The following is an 18,197-nucleotide window of genomic DNA, read 5'->3' as shown; positions in this document are numbered from 1 at the left end:
TGAAGCAAGCATCAAGTTTCTTCAGTGGGATATTTTGATAATCGGGAATCTGGCGCTGTCGTCTCATTTTTGGCATAAATAATTTGATTTTGGTAACCCTGCTGATGTATAGTTACCCTATGTGAATTACCGAAATCTTCCCTTCTTCTGTGCTATTGCTCCATAGTGGGGGTAAACCTAACCTGGAAGCGAAGTGATGCAGTGATCAGGTTCTGCTTAGGCCTTCACAATGCTACCATTTGGTTTGCCTCAACTACACACAGTAGTATTTTTATCGTTATTATCTATTCCAATAACAGATGATCGGGGCAAAGTAAGAAAATACAGGATTGCATATCAAGCAACTTGTATGCTGTGAAATGGAAATTAGTTAGGGAAAACGTAATACTTAAATAGAAATTAACTACACATGAATCCCAGAGAGGAACAAAGATAAGTTTTTAGTGCCAATCGCTTAAAATGTAACGCGTGTTTATAGTTTTTTTTTTTAGTACGGAGCATTTTTATGAAAAAAATAAGGTGAAGTTTCGTGATGGTAACTTCTTACTATTTCTGAAATACCTACATTTACACTAAAAAGAATGAAATAAAAAAATTTTGAAAAAAAATAGAACCGACTTCAAAATTGCTCTAAAAAGTGAAAAATAATTTTATTCTTTAAACACCATCGATAATGCTTTTAAACATAATTTTTGAAGTTGGCGCAAAAACGATAGATAAAATCATTCACAGTCGTAACTCAACTATAATTATAAATTTAACCACGCCCAGTTTCTTCACTATCACATATATCATGCATTGATGACAGCATATTTGAATAACGATATAAATGTTTCGTTCGTAACTTTGGATGCTTTTCTGAAAAAAATAAGAACGAAGCATGGTTGCACTGGATTTTACGTTTTGTTTTTGCGCCAACTTCAAAAATTATGTTTAAAAGCATTATCGATGGTGTTTAAAGAATAAAATTATTTTTCACTTTTTAGAGCAATTTTGAAGTCGGTTCTATTTTTTTTCAAAATTTTTTTATTTTAATCAATTAACAAGGCAATCGAAAAAATAATTGATTAATGCTCAACACTGCCTGCCAAGAAAAAATGTTAGAACACTAAATTTTAAAAAACAAGTGTTTTGCAGGGTCATAATCAGACAATTAGGACGCTTACACAAATTGATGAACCCTTCATGGCAACCCTTATAAGTGCATTCCGCGATGTTTGAGAAACATTATTTACATAGTTTTAAAAGTTAATTCGACAGTTTTACTTATTATTTTTGCTCATTTTTAGTCTAAATTCCAAAGAATAACGATAATGTTATTCCTGAAACTGAGTTTGACATCCTGTGGAATGGACTTTTCCCTTAATGTGGCAGATACTGGGTGCTTTAACTGATTAATAAAAACAAAAGTTTTTAAACTAGGAAATAGCGTTTCAAAAACTCTATTTTTAAACAGGATTCATAACATAATTGCAAACGCCAACATTACTCTTAATAGCACAACGAAAGATAAATTTTCTTTTTCGAAAAGCGTTTCATTTTAATGTTCGCAGTAGCATAATGGAGAGGATTATTGTATGGAACTTGTAAAGCCCCGACAACTGCAATTTTCGTCTCATGACGACTTTTTTCCCTCCTCACACTCAAAATCCGGAAGCAGATAAGCATTTTTTCTTTGTTGAGGATTTTTGCATTTTATACAGTAGTAAATGGATTCAGATTACCAAACCTTGAACAGAAATTTTAAAAGTTGCATTGAATAATTTTCTTGCAATGTAAATTACTTTTCAGATTAGCATGCTATTTGTTTCTCTCTCTCTTTTTTTTTGACTCTAAAGTAAATATTTAACTACGTAATGAGCAATTCCACGGGTAACTGACTGACATTTTTGAAGCGAAACAATCCGTATTTTGCAACGTTCAGCGCAAATATATGTTGGGCAAACGATCTTTTGCCCGAGAATATTGTATTTTTTAAGCTAAATTTAACGGTATAATTGAATTCCAGAAATACATTTTGGGTTTTTTTAAATGATTATTAAAAATATAGTAACTGACTGACATTTTAGAAAGAAGTATGTCAGTCAGTTACCATGATTTTAGTATTTTTTAAAAATTGTCCGAAATGTATTTTGCGAATTTACGTATACCATTGAGTTTAGCCTAAAAAATGCAATATAGCACGGGAAAAGGTTGTTTTCACAATGTGTATTTTGTGTTGAATATTACAAAGCGCGTATTGTTTTGCTTCAAAAATGTCGGTCAGTTACCCGTGGTATTGCCCAAACATAACTTCTGGAAAATGGGGGAAAAATTAACTCTCTTTTTAGATTTCTAGTGCCTAAAAATGTATGATATTGTTAAGCTTCTGTTTTCGCTCTTGCCGAATATTTCTTTAAGGACTCAAAAAAAAAAAAAAAAAAAATATGTGTTAGAATTTTTTTTTTTCATTTTTAAGCAAATAAGAGTTTTAAACATATTCCTGAAAAAGTGATAGTTTTAAATATGTCTGGAAATACAGTAAGTGAATGAAATTGTTTGTAAATTTCCTAATAGGAAGTGTTGATTCATAAACATCTAAAATAACGAAACAAATAAATAAAATACCGTTTTAATTTGTCTTAAATGAAGACTAATGTATCGAACCAATTTAAGTCTTAATACCCCTGAAGCAATAACTTCTAAAATGTATGTGCTATGCGTCAAATCAAGAGCCTTGACTGATTACTTGACTTTTGTTTATTTTGGGTAAGTTCGAATAGAGCAATCGGTTAACCCAGGCTTACCGTTCACTAACCAAGAGATTACCGGTTAGTTGATCGCATTTGAAAAAATTCCATGGGCACTCACCGCAATAATAACTAAATTAACGTCATCAAACGTCATGAAATAAACCGTTCGGGTTAACCGGTAGCTGTATTCGAACATGACCTTTATCTTCTTCCACACTTTTAACTTCTATAATTTTAACTAGTAATATTATTTACAAATAACCTTTCATGTACAACTAATCAATTAATAGTAACTGTTCAATTTCCTTTGAGGATTACTGTTATGCATTGCAAAAACGAAAACAACAGAAATCGAGCAAAGCCAGGCAGCTACATAAAATACAAGTCTAGTTCTGAGTTCTCGCTGAGCAAAGAGAAGCAGTCATTTTTTTTCTTGTTAATTAGTTTCCATTTTTTATTCCGAGTTTTCTCGAAATTGGATTATACTTGCCAAAAGATAAACTTTTCATTTTTCACTAATTGTCTTAATTACGCGAAAATAATCATCCCTTTGTTTGTTGTCCTTCTCCCTATTGTCTGAATGCTAACGGTTTTGCCTCACAGAGTGAAACAAATCCCCCGCGTGTATCTAATTTTGTTCTGGAGGCAGCGATCCAAAAAACTGCACGCGTCGCTACAAGCCCCAGAAGAATTAAGTTAAGAAGTTTAAAAATGGTATCTCAGCGCTAAACGAATACTCGCGAGGGGTTTCTTTAATTTTTATGTAAATGAATGTAGGATGCGAAGGAAATGGAAGTAGTTTCGATCGATACCTTTAATTCAGTTAGCGAAATGAAGGTTTTAATCTCAGTCGATTGCAGAAATACTGAAACTGAAATAAATCGCTTTTTCATCAGGTTTAGTTCTTTTATGTTCACTATTAGTACTTTTGGAAATTCTTTAAATCTAGCGTACTTTAAACGAAAAAAACAATTTTTTTTTTCGATAAAGCAATAGTTTATACTGATAACTAAATAATTTAAATAATACATACTTCCAGGGTCTGTTAATATTCAAATAACTTAAAGTATGAGACGAATTTTACATACATTTTAAAATTGGAAATGAAAATATTTTTTTTAATCGATGAAATATTGGTTCACGATTTAGCTATAAGAGTAGTATGATGATCTTGTACTTCAAAAGTTGTTTCCTGCAAAAACAAAAATCCTTGCTTGAAAAGCTTTTGAAAATCGTATAAAAAGACGCATATAACTATACAAATAACTATTTTAAAAAATTCAAATTGATTTCTAATACTGATTTGAAAGAAAGTATGCTTCTTTTGCAATGACAAATGAGGCAGGGAGAAGCAAAGAATATAAGTGCCGAGATTTGAAAATTGGACAACCATTACAAATAGTAGGAGAATCTCTCTGTTTTGGAGCAAGAGATAGTACTAGTACCAGTAACCCTGGTAATTGCTGCTATACAGCATAATTTAGGGGGGGGGGGGAGGAGGAATCCATGATAGCCTACCTAGAATCTGAACTTGAAACGGGTTTTACTCAAAACTTTATAAAACCCATATACAATCCCTTCGCTTCTCGCTGCCTCAAATGATTTCTTTATTCATATTACTAGTGGAACCCGCACGGCTTTGCCCGTAATAGAAAAATTAAAAGGTCTTTTGGTTCGCCTGTATATTTACAAATAATGTATGGTGAATTTTCTCGCCAATTGGCTTGTACCCACGTTACAGTTCCCCGTTATGATAATTTCGTATTTTATCAGTTTTTTTCTTAAAATTGGAATAGAAAAAGAACCACATCGAATTTTTGAAAAATCGCTTCGAGGTGCACACCCCCATGCTACATACTAACTTTGTGCCAAATTTCATGAAAATCGGCCGAACGGTTTAGACGCTATGAGCGTCACAGACACCCTACAGACATCCCACAGACATCCTACAGACATCCAGACATCCTCCGGACAGAGAGACTTTCAGCTTTATTATTAGTAACTAGTGGTACCCGCACGGCTTCGCCCGTAATAGCAAATTAAAAGGTCTTTTGGTTCGCCTGTATATTTACAAATGATGTGTGGTGAATTTTCTCGCCACTTGGCTTGTGCCCACGTTACGGTTACACGTTATGATAATTTCGTATCTCGCCAATTGGCTTGTGCCCATGTTACGATTCCACGTTATGATAATTTCGTAATTTATTCGTCCATGTTATGATATTTTTTTTTCTTAAAATTGGAATAGAAAAAGAACAAAATCGAATTTTCGAAAAATCGCTTCGAGGTGCACCCGCCCATGCTACATACTAACTTTGTGCCAAATTTCATGAAAATCGGCCGAACGGTTTAGGCGCTATGCGCGTCACAGACATCCTACAGACATCCTACAGACATCCAGACATCCTCCGGACAGAGAGACTTTCTGCTTTATTATTAGTAAAGATTACTTGCTCACTTGTTTGCTAAAGTACTCGTATTTTCAAAACTCGAGGAAATAATGAAGTTTTTGCGATCAAGTTTAAGTAATTATTACGAAGCTAAATTTCCTTTTGAAGATATGTATGGTTTAACGGATATGCGTTTAAAGGATACATTATTTACATTGATTGATGATGTGGATTTCAAGGAACTTCGGTGACAGTTAAGTTGATTTCACATTTTGTGCTGCTCTATTTATTCTAATTTTATAACACTAGACTTTGAAGTGGCATATCTAGAAAGAGAGCACTTACGTATCCACGTTTAGTAAAAATTTCCTCATTTACTTAAATGTTCAAAAAGAAAAACCCCGTTCGGGAAAAAAATAAAGGGTTGAGATTGAGGTAAAGTTTGAGGTGAGACGTAGAAATTAGTATAGCTGACCTTGAGGCCGTGTATTTATGAGACTTGTTTCTGTTGAAATAAGAAAAAAAAAGTATTTGTTTGCTTATCTGTGCAGCTACTTCTCGTCGATTGTTTTTCGATTTTATACATAAATATTAGGTCTTCAATGTAACCAACTACGAACGTCCGCTTTACTAATTTTATTTTTGTAAAGAATTTTCTACAGGTTGACAAAAAAAAAAAAAAAAAAAAAACACGAATTTCAATAATAAGAAAAATATATCTCCTATAAGAACAGATATCTCTCTACAAAAATCTATTTTTCATTAAATTTTTCAAAAACCTTATCGTCTTTTCGCAGTTCCTTGTGTTCCTATCTGTCTTGGGAAACAAGTCTTAACTTAGTTGCTTATACTATGATCTGTGTAACTCTTTGTCGTCAACCAGTTATCTTTAAAAGAAAGATGTTGTCGGGGATTAAGCGCTTGAAAGGAAGAGTTAGAGAATTCTTCTCTCTATCAGAAACTAGTGATAAGAACACTGAAATAATTGATACATTGCCCAAAATAATACAAGACCTTTAAATAGATAATCGAAAAGAAGATACTTTTCTTTTAAAGAGAAAAAGAAAAGGCTGTTGTGAAATGTATTTTGACTGGGTATTTTTTTTTTCTCAAAACATTGAAGAAAAAAAAAAAAGCTATATGTGACATAGTTTTTCGAAATGAACGCTTGTAGTGTAGTAGTTAATTACAAAAATTTTGTTACCGTTGAATTGCAGAAATATTTTATTCTTCAGATTATCTAGATAATGTGTAGATTAACTTTTGTAAACCCTTAAAGTGCTGAAAATTTGCTTCATTTTCAAAATTATCCAGATAATCTTCAATGTACCATACTTATTAAACTGAAAATAATAGCTATTCTGGAGAAACAGTAACTTTTTGTAAGATTAAATTAACATAATTTTTTCCCTGATATCTAGAAAATTGTGTTAACGCAAACAAATAATTATCAAATCAGTTGATAGAATCAATCATCAATCAATTTATTTAGAACAATACAAAGAATAAAACGGTTCAAATATCATTACAATTAACGAAATTAATATACTGTTTCGACGATATATTTGCCTTTTAGAAAAACTGACCTCCATATTCAATCAAAAATGACAAAAAAAAAATATATATATATATATATTTTTATATATATATATATATCTTAATATATAAAAATCTTCTGTGCGTACGTTTGTCACCATAAGGTTTTTAAACGGCTGGACTGATTTTGATCAAATTTTTTGTGTGTAATTAAGTTGTGGCAAGCATGGTTTCGAAGCGCGATGGATCGAATCGGAAACGTTTTTGTTAATTAATTAATTAATTTAAACATTGGATGGTAAAATCTCCCAAATTATTAATATTTATTTTAACCTATTGTTGAGCGAGAACTTAAATATTTAACCCGTTGCCAAAGGACAATAAGAAAGCCACCTCTGCTTTTTATAATGAAACTAGCATTCCCGTACCCGGCATTGCTCGGGTAATGGAATTAGCAGGGGTTAACAGTGCTTGGTGCACCTAGTTTCGAAAATCCCCTATAATAATTACTTATTACCTATAACTTTTTCTAACTTGGGGAGGATCCCGTGGCCCCTGAACTCCTTACATATATGCCTTTGTCCTTAACCGATCTTTAACTGTTATTAACGATCCTTTTAAAGTATTGATTATCTTTGCAAACACAGGCCATCCACATTTTATTGATATACCTATGTTTAAGCAAGAACTTCTTTGTATACAACATTTTCAGTTTTTTTTTTCTGGTGCTAAAATTATTAAGCTGCTTGATGAACTGACTTTGGAGAAAGCTACATAACATTGGCCATGTGAAAAAAAGTCTTCTCTTAAATTGGTCCCTGCTACTTTTAATGTCTGTCCTTGTGATTTATTAATGGTTATTGCAAAGCAAACTTTAACAGGAAACTGTACTCTTCTAAATTCAAAAGGATAGTTCGCCTGTGATGATGTTCTTAAAAACTTCGTTTCTAGTTTTGAAGAAATGAAAGCAATAGACAGAAACATTATGATTTGACTTGAGAAAAGCCTCGAAGAACCACGTGAGAAACAAAAACAATATCAAATTTATAGTTCGCTATCGACCAAAAGTTGAGATGAAGTACTGAATAATGATTTGAATGGAGGAAAGCCTTCGAAAATAAGGGATTTGAATTCAATGACAGGTTTTAATTTCTCAGAAATTAAGAGGTTTTAATTAATTTCTCCCGAACTAATTGAGATTTCGAAAAATCCTTTCTTAGTGGTTACTTTCGTAATCATGCAGACATGCCTGCCAAATTTCAAGTCTGAAGCTTCAGCGTTTTCGGCTGTGCGTTGATATATATATATATATATATATATATATATATATATATATATATATATATATATATATATATATATATATATATATGTATATATATATGTATATATATTATCTCAGGACATTGATTTTTATATATCAAGATTTCCTACTGTGACATTTTAATTGAGAACATATAAAACGTAGGGAGAGAGAGAGTGAAGCCTTCATTTCTTGAAAGCAACGATTTTAAGTCCAAAGATATATTTCAAAGCAAAGTACTGGAAGGTTCACGCAAAACGTGTGTTCTGTCGTCGTAGCTGAACTATGTGACCGGATCGACGCTTTAAGTTTTCCTAACCAAATGATCAGAAAGTACCGTATCTAGCAACATTTGTTTCTCAGCTCAAATCCATCTGAGTTTTGGCACCAATGTCAGGAATACTTTAAGGAGTATCAAAGTAATCAGTACATTATTAAAGGAAAAGATGATGGACTTTAAAGACGAAATAAGTTTTATTTTCATCCAGATAAATTACAACAGGGTAGTTCTATACACAAAAGGTCAGTGCAGTGGAAGATCTTTATCTTTGGTGGAAAGAACAAATTATGCAATATATGAAGTTTTAAAACTTTTCGTTCAAAAGATCGGACCGCAATCGGCAGGAGTTAACTTCACTACTGATCGGCTGGATTATAGTAACGTGGTGGCTTGGCGATTTTGGCTATAAACAATAGAATTGTGTGATCATTTGTTTACATTCTAAAATTACTGTTAATGTAATTTATGGTATTTTTTGTTCGTTTGGCGAAATATTTCGAATTGTAAAGAATGGTTTTTCGTTTTTAAAGAGTGTTTAGTCATTTTAGTTGAAGAATGTGTTTATTTTACATCGGGAGGGAGGTTTTGCTTATTCAGAGAACCGTTTTACATTTATCATTTTTTAAACGATATCCTTTCGATTATTTTGTTCTTTTTCATATGGAGGACGTTGCAGCGGGATTTCCCGTTTGTTCTAGATGGATAGTTAGTTTTTTACACTTAATATCTGAGGACGCTTTTTATCCTTTGAGTATGGCTGAAGGAACAAACCATCAAGTACGGGAGAAAAAATAGTTAATGAAACAACTGCTCATTGGGCATCAGATGACTCAAAATTTAATAAATACTATACGCATTCTGACTCCAAGCAGCTTAAAACATTTTCTTATAACTTATTTTTTTCAACAAAACGGTTCAAACTCTCGATAGTTTATTGATATTGTTAAACTTTTCAATTTACAAAGTTTGAACAGAACAACGTCTGTCGGGTCCTCTAGTATATATATATGTTGGGCTGCATTAGTGGAAATGCGGTCAGAGAAAATGGCGTTAAGTAGGGTATTGTATCCAGTAAATGAACACTTTTGCACAATTTTGCTTTTATATATTCAGAATACCGTTAAAACTATAACATTTGGTAAATGACATTAAAATCATTTTTATTAATCCGTGTAATGATTTTAAAGATAAAAAAAGTGATAAAGCTTTTATGCCTCTGCTTTTTTTTTTTTTTTTTTTTTTTTGGTTTAAAGGAAAAGAGTAGCAACGCAGTAAATGAAGCAGTGGAGAAACATAAATTTTTTTAGTTTTTTTGAAAACTGTTGAAAACTTATTAAAAAACAAAAATGAGCTGTTCATTCAGTGCGGTACTGTCTGACCACGGATTGTATGGAAAGACAAACATCCGTTTTACAGCCGGAAATGGACGAATCAATTATTTTTAGCGATGTCAGCTTTTGCAGAAGTAGAGTCTCATTCAAATGAGCGAAATACGCGCATCAAATTTTTACTTTTCCCCCTCATTCAGATAGATTCGTCTTATCAGGACGTTTGAAAATTCCATGCAATCCGTGGTTGGACAGTATATTCATTCATAAGTTGGACTACACTATATCGTTTAAATTACTCCTTTTATTTCCTTTTACTGTCGAGCCCGCTTAATAGAATTAGCCAATTTTCCACAAAAAATTATTCTAGTAAGCGGGATTAAAATAATAGACAACAACGGTTTGGTGAATTGAAAATGTATTACATTAAGCGGGATATTCCTTAACCGATATTTTAATAAGCGGGCTTGACCATGAATTTAACAACAGCTTCGATATTTGCTGTTCTAAAGCTTGAATACGCCATCTTACGGTGATTTAGAAAAATAGCTTGATTTAAAACGCTCTATTATCATCTCATTCTAGACAGGTCAGAATATAGGGTCTGGCGGGGGAAAGTGGTCAATGGGGTAAAGTGGTCATACGTCAAATAAATGACTATAGCTTGGAAATAAATGTTCGAATGAATGTGAAAATTTTATTTTAGGTTCGGGGAGTTAGAAAATACATTTTGAATACAAAATTTCAAAACTGGCAAAATTTTATTTGGTAAAAAAAAATATTTTGTGTAAATATGAAGATTTTAAAAATCTAAACACCTTTTTAAACTTCTTTGGGAAATTTTGTTTGTTAGAATTATGAACAGATTGACGGCACAGGAAGCTTCCTACATGTCTTAAGATCGCTTACTCATTAGCAGTTAGCTGAATATATTTTAGATCATTTTTTAGAACAATTTCAGTAAGATGGGGTAAAGTGGTCATAATATTAGGCTTAACGAACATTGTTCTTCTAATGTCACTTAATAGATATGTATAAGGCAGATATAAATTAAATATTAATTTCACTTAATATGCATTGTTTTTACCGTAAATGGGGTTAAATATACGTGTCTATACATATGCTCACGCATATACTCGTGTAGGCGCGTATATAAACGTATTCACATAAATGCACCAATAAATACGTATATGGGTATCTGCCATCTGGGTATATTTTATTTATGCAGATATACATTCGACTAACACGTATATACTTGCTTTTACTTGTATGTATACGAACACTTATATACTCAGGTAGACACGTGAATACACGTACGTACTCGAGTAGATACTTACATACAAGCATATGACATAGAAGAATACAGGGTGAGTTTCAACTCTTGGGAAAATTTTTAAAAGGTGTTAGAGGGGACAAAAAGAAGCAAGAATCACAAGGAACATATGGTCACAAACACAATGCTGACGCTCTACATGCACGCAAAGCCAAAGACTGATGGATGCAAAACAGGTCACAAATTTGTTTCACTAAGACAATTTTGCACAACATTTTAGGTCGTAAGAAAGTTTTAAAGCGATTGAAGAAATTTGCGACCTGCAGCTGTAATACATGCGTCACAATCACAAAGCACTCTCTGTTTTAATAACGAGACTTTTGAAAAACTTTCATCCGTCGCTGCGCTTTTGTTGCGATGCGTGTATTAGAACTACTACGGACCGTAACTTTTAACAAGTGCTCTAAATATTTCTTAAAAACTAAGGTTTTGAGTAAAATCATCTTTGTGTAAAAAATTTGTGACCTGTCTTGCATCCATCAGTTTCTGGCTTTGTGTGCATGTAGCGCGTCAGCGACCGTAAGCTCCTTATTATTCTTTGCTTTTTATCCTTACCTCTCACACCCCTTAGATTTTTGCTCAAGAGCTTGGATTCACTCTGTAGGCATACATGTATATAGAGCGTATATACTCGTGAATACATATATGTACTGGTGTATACACGTAAATGTACGTATATACGTCTTTTCAGGTTTTTAATTGTGTTCACACGTATACATACGTATATACTCGTGCTTCCATATATACATGTATATACATGAGTAGACACGTACAAACACGCACTGGATGCATCCACGAATTAACTCGTGTATACCCGTATGTACATTTATGTACACTTATGTATATATCCACATGTACACTTGTACATGTGAGTTATATACGTCTACTATTCATGTAACTACTCAGGTATGCACGGTATCTACTCATATATGAGGCCCCTAGTTTCAAAACCGGATACTTGTAGGAGCGGACAAACGCTCAACTTGTAAAAAGTCCGGTTTTGAAACTCAGGCAGACCTTCCCGCCCCATTTCAAGGGGGAAAGAAGCGGTTTTTGAACCTAATATTGAGCAGGCAAATAGGCCTTATGATTCTCTACAAGATTAACAAAAAAAAAGAAAATCGAATTCTTTGCAAGTATCCGGTTTTGAAACTAGGGGCCTCATATGAACGTGATTACTCATGTTTACACGACACGTATATACTCGTGAATACACACATATATTATTGCATATACTTGTAACCATAAAAGTAACTGAAATATACAAATATTAGGGTCATTTAATATGGTTTTGCATTTATTTTTAACTATGACCATATTACCCCATCCCATGGGGTAAAGTGGTCATATATAAAAAGGGAAAAGACAGTGTTATAAAACTAATTAAATCAATAGTTTTTTTTCTAAACTTCAATGTACTTTTAATAATGCAATGTTAAATAACAACAAAAAAAGTTGAAGTGTTTAAATAATTTGTTGTATTTATTATCCACCAAAGTTGAAAACCTACGATTTTATGACCACTTTACCCCACCAGACCCTATACAAAACTTTGAAAAATCCATTCTGAAAGTACAAATGAGAAACCCCACGAACAAAACGAAAAATGACTGCCATTCCCTAATCGTATTACCACTTTCAGTAGCCATTAGTCAGAGACAGGAGCGTCTCCTATACTGCCGTGGGCGGGTAAAGGGCAGTAACTGCAAATCTATCTTTTTTTTTTTTTTTTTTTTTTGAGCAATCACATAGTTTATTGTTGTCACTTGACTGTTTTTGGCGTCCTTTGATTTTATTTTCTCCCCGCCTCCCTCTGCAGCACCACCGTCGGCCGGCCGCCTCACGATGCTGCTCCTCTAGCGAAAACCGTCTCCAGGTTGCGTCACTTACTTGCCTACACATACACCTACACACATACATACATACACACACGTATACATACAGACACACACACGTATACATACAGACACCTACACATGCACACACACCTACACATACACAGAACTAACCCCCCACACACACACATGCCTACACACACATACACAAAGCCACCACACACAAAGAAACATCCCCCCCTCTACACACAAACACACACGCCTACATACATACACACACACTTGTGTTTGCGAAAAACATCATTTGAATTCAAGAGGTCAAAATTCAAATTATTTTTTTTTATTTTTTATTTTTTAAATTTTTGTTATTTTTTGTCTGTTAGCTTTATTGTTCAAGCTTGCTTATTTGTTTGTCCGCTGAAAAAAGGCGCAAAAAAAAACTTATAATTCCAATATTTTCCTATTATTAGTATTAAATCCAGCACACATTTCTTCAAATATCTCGAAAACTCATTTCTGCAGATACTGCCGTTTACCCGCCTACGGCAGTGGAGTGTTTTTGAATCGCGACTCAGTAACATGGACATCTTATTTCCGATAGTAAAATTTTATCTTTCTGTAGAAGAATGTCCAATTTCTTGTTTAAGCTATAATTTCACCATTTACCTAAGTAAGAAAAAAATCCTTTTCGTCTAGATTAATTATGAAGATCAAATGCAGGATTCTAAGTGAGCTCTGACAGTTTTGGATCATGGAGAAATCACGCTCTCAGCTGAGTGCTTTGAGTGTATAATTAAACACCATTCAAAAATGCAAAGAGATATAGTTCATCTTATAAAACTCTCGTATAATTTTACAGAAATAGGTAAAAATGCGTTATTCCAAGGATATTTCTTGTTTTCAGTCGTCCGATTGTACGGCAGAAAAAAAAAATGCATTACACCGTTCCATTTCTGAAAGGAAATGGAAGACAGCAAACCCCAACCATATAAGAATTCTAGTGAGCCAATAAAAGAAAGTAAGCTCTTAAGGTGGGTGTCATAACAGTCAACAAAAACTGATAACCTTAGTCGATATCTTACGTAACCGTTAACTCCACCATCTAAATAAACAAATTTTAACCTTATCTCAAGAACATAAAAGCTTCTAAAATGTGTCATCGATTAACTATGAAGTGCTGTGTAAACTTCAGGTGTGGCCTAGATTTTAAAGGTATTTTGTTCTGAAGTAGTAATGTTTTTATTTTATTCCGTAAGATGTTTTCAATTGAAAAATACAGCAACGATGCTGTTTTGAAATGCCAAATTTTTTTGGACAACTATCGCTTCGCGTTGGCAATATTGGTAACTCCGAGAAAAAAAAAATATTATTCGGAATGTATTGTTATGAAGAACATACTATTGAACACGCATCCAATATATCATAGGATAGACCGGGGCACGTTTACGCGTAGGGCACGTTTACGCAGTGCCCTTTTCCCGAAACGAGTTACAACTGAAGATCCAACAGTCATACCAGTTTGATTCTACTCCCTAGCAAATATTCTCACAAGTTTTTGAGCATTATTCGAGCTTCGGATTGGCATGCGGATAGAAAAATCAGTTTTCTACCAAGCTGAGCAAATTTTGTGTTGAACGTTTTGAAGATTATTGTGAACTAGTGGTTCCCGTGCGGCTTTGTCCGTAATAGAAAAATTAAAAGGTCTTTTGGTTCGCCTGTATATTTACAAATAATGTATGGTGAATTTTCTCGCCATTTGGCTTGTACCCATGTTACGGTTCCACGTTATGATAATTTCGTATCTCGCCAATCGGCTTGTGCCCATGTTACGGTTCCACGTTATGATAATTTCGTAATTGACTCGTCCATCTTATGATAGTTTTGTTCTTAAAATTGGAATAGAAAAAGAACCACATCGAATTTTCGAAAAATCACTTCGAGGTGCACACCCCATGCCACAAACTAACTTTGTACCAAATTTCATGAAAATCGGCCGAACGGTCTAGGCGCTATGCGCGTCACAGAGATCCTGACAGACAGAGAGACTTTCAGCTTTATTATTAGTAAAAATAAATAATACACAGTTAAGAACAAATAAATATATAAAAATTAGCAGAATTTTATTCTTTTTTGAGAACTGTATTTGTATGGCCGAAAAAATTATGAAATTTTGTTGCACGTTAAAAATAAATCCAAACTTGTCGACGGGGCACGTTTACGCATTTTCATCGGGGCATATTTACGCACGTTCTTTCTGTGTCTTATTACTCTGTCTTACTTCAAAACGGGCCCTGGACGCTTTTTTCGCTTTGTACTGTTTCAAACCTTTAATATTTTTATGTTATTTAGTTTTGAAAATCACCATTCATTTCTAATTAAGTAACAGATTCGTATCTTAACGCTATATTATTGTAAGCTATGTCTTCATGCCTATAAAATGTTCTTTAATTAATTGTGTGTATATTTCTTATTATTAAAGTGTTTTAAGATAAATAAAACATTTAAATTTGGTTAAATATTTCATACACTTACTCCTTGCTATGATTTTTACTATGCGTAAACTTGCCTCGCGTTCGGGGTAAGTTTACGCAAACGACTTGGAATGAAAAAAAAAAACATTTTTTTTACGGTTAAAAACACAAGCTGCGTACACTGTTAAAACTACAGGTTGCGTTTGACACCTTTCAGGGGTGAAACGCTTATTCACCAGCGACACCCAATACGGAGCCGGAATGACACCTCTTACTAGGGCGAAAAATGGGCACCTTTTAAAAGACAGGTAGCGCGGGGGAAAAGAAGGAACCTTCGGAGAGAAAAATGGCACCCTCACTGATTTCTACAGTAGATCCTCTTCCCCCTCCCCCCTATTGTGTGCGTTTTTGAATATTATTGTGTTCTATTTATTGTTTGGGTTTATGATAGATAAAGTCTTGGTACTTTTTTCACATTGAATTCATTTTGGATTAAAACTTGTCATTTAAGGCATTTGATCACATTTCTGACTTTCCAACATAATATAGAAAAGTTCATGACTTCAATTCCTCTATCTGAGTTCTAACTCTCATAAAAACCCTTGGATTGCTCAGTAGTCTTAAATGATATTGACATTTACTATATCATGATACTAAAAAAAAAGAGTGTAGGCATTTATGGATAATTTACAAGCACAGCCAAAAATATTCAGTTATATTACAATCACGGAAAAATCAAATCGTTTCATAAAATGCTGGCGTTCAAAATATTTTAATCAAGAGTAACATATTGATACGTATTATATAGTTCGACATTTGAATATCCTATTTGAACATAAGTAATCCAAAAAAGCACTTTTTTTCTTTGTTAAATAGAAACTTTTTTGACATTACAATGTTTAAAATTTCCTCTGTTAAAGCATAAAAATTAGAAAAATCTTTGAAAAAAAATCCTCGTAAACGTGCCCCGGTCTACCCTAATAATGTAGTGAGCGAGCGCAACGAGCTCGGAACGGAACGAGATCCTAATCGAGCAATTTTCGCTCGTTGGTGAGCGTTAACAAACAGGGGCCAAAGCTACGGGACAAAAACCAACTGTATGATAGTGACGAATTCAATGCAGTGGTGCAGTAGGGAAGGGGGGAATACCCCCAGAGGCGTTGGTTTTAACATAAATGCAAATTCTAATACAATAGTTTATGCATATGAAAGGCTGTTTTGAACAAAAAACCCCTTTAAGAAGATATTTTTGATCGAAAAACACCCATCAGAAGGTATTTTTGATTAAAAAAAAAAACCCAGAAGGTATTTTTGATCAAAAGACCCCCTCCAAAAGGTGTTTTTAATCCAAAAAAAAAACTCTTTCCAGAAGGTATTTCTGGTTACGATAGTGGTTCTATGGATTAGTGAGTTACATTCCTTTAGACTTTGGTATAATAATGAAAGTTATATTCAGTAAAAAAATGTGCACTGTTCAATTTTCGCTCTTGAATATTCAAGTGATCTGTCTTTTAGATGAAAAAATGCAAAATTTATATAGACTTTCAACTCAATGTAAAATATTTAATAGAATACGAAATGGACCAACTTTAAAATATTTTATCGGAAGCAGACCGTCTCTATTTGCTAATAACGTCCAGTCAACTCCATTCAATATGGACTGGTTTTGGATCATAAAGAAATGAATATTAAATTTTTAGCAGAACAAAATTTTAGTTTTTTCTGCATTGCAGAAGTGTAAGCATGAAACTTTTGAATGCTTTCATAAAAAATTAAGGCGAACTTTAATAATTTAGAGCAAAAGCTTTCAATTATGTTCTGAAACATAAAACGGCATGTTTAATATTATGTGACCCTGTATTGACACTATTATTATTATTTTTTTTTTTTTTTTTTTTTGATGGAATATTTTCTTATGGAAAAGACAATTGTCCATTGCAAAAACGCGCTAGCACTATTTGCAAATTCAAATGCCAATGTATGCTTAAATAGGATAAATTGAAGCCTGAATAATTAGATCAGCATAGAAAAAAATCTTTCGTTCACTATGTTAAAAAGAACTCTGATACAAGTGCAATTACTTTTGCTAGTCTAAAATTTGCTATCTCATCATTTTATCAATTATGAATAAGTCAAAACTTTATGAATAGGCAATAATAATGTTTATTATTTATTGAAAATTCGTAAATTTTACTTTGGAAGATTTTCTTTTACTCGAAGTTCATTTAATAGATTTAAATAATGATGAATTAAACTAAATTTCCTAATTTAAACTGTTCATACATTTTAGTTGATGAGATTTCATTTAACTTTAAGTGCATTTGATTCATTTAATTAATGGTAAATAAAACTAAATTTCCTTATTAAAACTTTTCATGAATTTTACCTGATGAGATTCCTTTTTAACTCTAAATTCATTTGATAGATTTAAAAATCAATAAAATAAACTAAACTTCTTTACTAAAACTAATCTTAAGATTTTACATTCTAGCTTTTAATGCGTGTAATGGATTTAACTAAGAGTAAATTAAGCTAAATTTCGTGGCTAAAACTATTCATAATTTTTAATTAGTGAGATTTGCCTCAAGTTCCAAAGAAATTTAACAAATTTAATTCATTAAAAATTAAACTGAATTTTACATACTATACATAAATATTCAAAACCGACGATTCATAAAACTTCGTTCTATACAAAGATAATTCAAAAAGTTCAAATCATGTTTTAAATACCGTTCTGACAGGAAAATAATAATTGCTATGTCGTTGTTTGAAACATAGTAATTTGAAAAATCGGAAAATTTTAACAGGTGTGAAGATAATTTCCATAAACAATTACGCAATACCGTTTATACCTTTTAAGCTGCGAAAATCTAATGAATATAACGAAAAGAACAATAAACACCTTTCAAAATGGTAAAATGAGTATTTAAAGAATAATTGCGCAACACAAAATTAACTTCATTGTAGTACTAATTTGCAACGGAATCTT

At 32.7% G+C, this 18,197-nt stretch overlaps 2 protein-coding genes across 3 annotated transcripts in view; one reads left to right on the top strand and one right to left on the bottom strand.

Annotated features, from left to right (window-relative positions):
• LOC129221245 (uncharacterized) overlaps positions 1-18,197 on the top strand; it is a 246,005-nt gene that overhangs the window by 91,861 nt on the left and 135,947 nt on the right. The gene's annotated exons all lie outside the window — the stretch shown is intronic.
• The window catches only part of LOC129221244 (carbonic anhydrase 7-like), a 196,727-nt gene that overhangs the window by 147,601 nt on the left and 30,929 nt on the right, over positions 1-18,197 (bottom strand). The window lies entirely within an intron of this gene.

This window comes from Uloborus diversus, chromosome 4, assembly GCF_026930045.1.
Source record: "Uloborus diversus isolate 005 chromosome 4, Udiv.v.3.1, whole genome shotgun sequence".
Lineage (NCBI taxonomy): Eukaryota > Metazoa > Arthropoda > Arachnida > Araneae > Uloboridae > Uloborus > Uloborus diversus.
This window is presented reverse-complemented; position numbering and strand designations above follow the sequence as displayed.